The sequence below is a fragment of the Austrofundulus limnaeus genome, unplaced genomic scaffold (assembly GCF_001266775.1).
Source record: "Austrofundulus limnaeus strain Quisiro unplaced genomic scaffold, Austrofundulus_limnaeus-1.0 Scaffold759, whole genome shotgun sequence".
Lineage (NCBI taxonomy): Eukaryota > Metazoa > Chordata > Actinopteri > Cyprinodontiformes > Rivulidae > Austrofundulus > Austrofundulus limnaeus.
The window spans coordinates 30,218-34,656 of NW_013953161.1; positions in this window are offsets into that span (position 1 = coordinate 30,218).

The following is a 4,439-nucleotide window of genomic DNA, read 5'->3' on the forward strand; positions in this document are numbered from 1 at the left end:
AGTTCAAGGGGTATGAATACTTTTGCAAACCACTGTATGGTGTTTTTGGGGTGGTAATTATGTTAATCTCCTCTCGCGTGCACGAGCAGCTGGATAGAAAAGGTGTAAATTACGCAGCTCATTTACGCACGTTTCCTGAAGATAGAAGTGTTTGTTGAATCTGACGTGACATGTTCGTACGAACCCTTTGTACGAACAAAAGTAAGAGAAAGTTAGGATAAGAATACGAACATGTTCTTGCATGAGGCCCATTGAGTACAAACATGTTTTAAAATGGTATCTAAAACTCCAAGTTGAAGCTGTTCTTTCAAAACTGTAATAAAGTCTATTATTTCAACAAACTGAGAAGGCTGATAGACAATAACACTACCTTGAATAGAGCAGTAGATTATCTTATTACTCAAATTAAGCTGAGAACCTCCCTGACAATATACTGTACATAAAGTATAAATTGAAAAGTGTGAGAAAAAAGGCAATTCAGTATAAAAACATTACCCTGAACCCTTTTGAACCTTTAGCCTCTATCAGAAGAAGCTTCTGTGAAATGGCCACACAGCACATTCCATGTTGATGCTCCCTCTGGCAGTTCATAAGCCCCATTCATTCCTGCACTCAAATGAGCTTTCAGACCACAGCAAGCAGTGTGTAATCGAATGAGTTTAAGCACATGCTAAACTATGCTGGTGAAGTTGGTACTAATTTCCTCTTCTGCATGTAGCACAAGGAGCTCATGGTTTCTGAGTCACCCCAGTTTGCCATTTTGACTGCAAGGGTAAAAAACAAACAAACAAAAAAAACGTCTTGTTAAAGTTAAAAAAAAAACAAAACACGAAAGCTCAAATCAGAAAGGAGTCCAGGACTTTTTATTACTTATTATTCTAATCGGTTGGACCCAGTAAGGCCGGCCCACATTTTCAGATGTTGACAGTTACGGGCCGGTTACAACCTTACAAGACAAGCTGCTGGGTAGGATTTTTGAGGGGGGCATTGACCCTTCAACTTTACTACAGCTGTAAAACTGTTACCCACCTTCTCTATCCAAGCTGGCACAATTTATTCTTTGACTTCCTCTGTCTTTATAAAATCATTGCACTTACATAGTTGATTGAACTTTACAAAGTTTACATAGAATAATTAAAAAAAGACTTGGCTTAGGGTGTCCCGATATTCACTTCCGATACGATACAGATATTGCAGCTTTGAGAATTGGCCGATACCGATGTTGGCCCAATACCACATCAGTACAAATCACACACTTTTGCCTATTTTGTAGTGTGAAATCTTAGAAAAGTCTTGATCAAGTCAAACAGTGAAAAAGAGTAGGTAGGTATGAGAAAAATTGACCCATTTATTTTAACAATCTTCACTAAAACAATTGTGTAAACACATTAAACATCACTCTAATAACAAGAGCAAAAAATAAATAGTAAGAATTAGTCAGTTATTTAAATTGATAGCTACCTTTCTTACTGATGCATTTCCACTTTCTACAGTCTGAGCATCATTTGGAGATTAGCCTCTCTCTCGTTAGAGCACAGATTTTAGCACTGCTCTCGCCATGTCGCGCTCATATCCAAAACACAAGCTGTGCTCTCCTTTCTTCTGTCCATCAATCCCAGAGCTAATCAGTGGGAAGCATTCTGCTGATGTCAAAACTGTAGCCCCTAATTTACATTACATGCGTTACGGCTCCGCTCTGCTTTGTTGCGCAGGTCGCAGCTGTGCGTTTCCAGTTTACACTGCCTCTGCTCCGCTTCGGTCCGACAGACGTGCAGGAAGGAGATTGCGCGATAAATTCAGTGAAAAGTGTGGAAGTCACAGCAAAAAATAATTAATTCTGTGAAAGACGAACTCCAAATTCAGTGAAAAGTACGGAGCCCGCCGGGGGTCAGTGGTGAAAAAAGAAAAACAGCCGCCGGAAATCCGTGCGCACGGATTGCTAAACTGAGAGCACAGATTAGTAATCCGTGCGCACGGATTACTACACAGACTTCATCTGCAGAAGACAATCATGGGAGCCGCAGCCCCGCTCTTACTCTGAAATGTTTCAAACTTTATTCAGATGTTTCTTTGGTGTAATAAATGTTTTTGAAAGAGTAATAAACATTTCCTAAAAGTTCAACATAAATCGATTCAGTACTTTTGTGATATAACCCTGAGAAGGCAGCTGGATAACTTTAGCAAAACTTCCCTGTTGTCAGGGAAACTGTAAACATCCGGTAACCACGGGCAGAAAGGCTCCGAGCGGCTTCCTGTGATGATCCGATCAGAGCTGAAACAGCCTTTAGGAGACCCAGTACCAAAACTGCCTGATAGAGGGACAAAAACTGTACAACATACTCAAAGTCCAACATTTTCTGTGCAGAACTTTGACTTTAGTGAACAAAAAACGCTCCTTAAACACTTTCTGAGCTGATGAACGACAGCTCACGCAACCACGTCCAGATATCAGTAATCGGTGCGCACGAATTGCAGAAACCGTGAGCACAGTTTACTAATCCGTTCGCTCAGTTTAGTAATCCGTGCGCTCAGTTTAGTAATCCGTTCGCTCAGTTTAGTAATCCGTTCGCTCAGTTTAGTAATCCGTGCTCACAGTTTAGTAATCCGTTCGCTCAGTTTAGTAATCCGTTCGCTCAGTTTAGTAATCCGTGCTCACGGATTTCCAGCGGCTGTTTTTTTTCTCCCACTGACCCCCCGCGGGTTCCGTAGAAAAGTGTATAAGTCACAGCAAAAAATAATTGATTCTGTGAAAGACGAACTCCAAACACAGCTGAAAACAATGATATTAAGGCTTTTGGTATCTATGTTGAAACTATCTCGCTGTCGGCTTTCTGAAACTTCTGATTTCAAAATAAAATCCACGTGTATCGTGTGTACACATATGCTTCATGCTACGTTTCCATCTGCTTCCCAAACAGAACAATACATTCTGACAGCATTTGTGTAGAAATATATCCGTATATTTATTAATAAAGCTACAATTTCGACATTATTCTGACAAATTATCCAGCCTAAAAATGTCTTATTTTGATAATACGGATGTTGTGCTCGTTTCTTTTCCTGTTGGTGCGACGCAGTCTTAAAAAATTGACTCCGGCGCAGCTCCGGCGTCCGGCAAAAATAGGATCTGTTCTAATTTTGACAGATCGCTGTCCGCTCACCGCCGCCATGCACAGCCAGTGTAAACACTCATTGATTATAGTGGGTGCATATTTGCTGCGGAGGTCGGACCGGAGCGGAGCTGGAACGCATGTAATGTAAATTAGGGGTAAGCGTGCTGTCCTCGCTTCTGCCCGCTTAGAACCACCGACTGGACCGGAGAGGACGTTCTTAAACTGGAACCATGGAGACACACTGGACCGAAGCCAAACCGAGCCGAACCACAGCTGCTGCCAGAATGGATAGTAGAGCCTGGTTGTTGCTCCACTTTAAAACGTTCACGGTTCTGTTCCCCCACGGAAAACTTGTGTGATAATTTTGCACTTAGCTTCAACTCTGTTTTTGATGAAAATAAAGTACTGCTGATATCGCTCCTACTTCTTGCTACTTTGTTAGCGCAGCATGTTGTTGTGATCACGTGGGCTCTGCATGCTGGATCCAAGCGCTGCTGGATAGAAACGCTGGAGCAGACTAGTGGAACGGACTGCTTATATCGGGGCGCTTTTATCAGACATTTTTTATGCAGGCCGATAAAATCCGATACTCGTTTTTTGGCTGATATCAGACCGATATCCAGTATCAATATCGGATCGGGACACCCTGAAGAGTGGCACGGTGCACCGAGGGCATCCTGAGTCGTCTTCAGCTAAAAGAGGAAATTGTAAAACCAAACGGTGCCGTTACCATGCCCCGACATCCCTCTAGCTTAATGCCTGCTTGCAGATAAAGAGGAATTACAGTTAGGGGGTTTCAGTTCCTCCTCTCTGCCTTCGTGTCTTCTAAATGGACAGAGGTGGGGAGAAGACATGTCAGTCCCGGACTGAGGCGTCTTCTGAAAGAGGCTTAGAAAAACTCTTATTTTCTTCTTTAGCAGGATATTCAGTCTATTATGTCTGCAGATTTGATCTAACACAACTCTGAGTCTGTAGTCGGGGTCGACGGATGCATCGGCCGGCTGATGTTTTTGGCCGATATTTGCATTTTCCTTTGTATCGGTATCGGCCGATCCATTCTTTGGTCATGTGAGTGCATGTGTTCCCGCCCCTGCCCTGGGAGAGAGCGGCTGGTAATGTTGTGTAACCAGCGGCGCCAGATTCATTTTTCGGGTGGGGGGTCCCGGGGGGGAGTCACCATGCATATGCACTCTCTGTTCGTAAGCACTCTGAATGTCAGGCGCACACGTTAAGTTTTGCCAGATGGTAATCTCATTGCGTACCGTAAAGTCTTTCTTTTGAAAATGAAATAAGTAAAACAAACTGCATGGATAAGATGTTTATTTA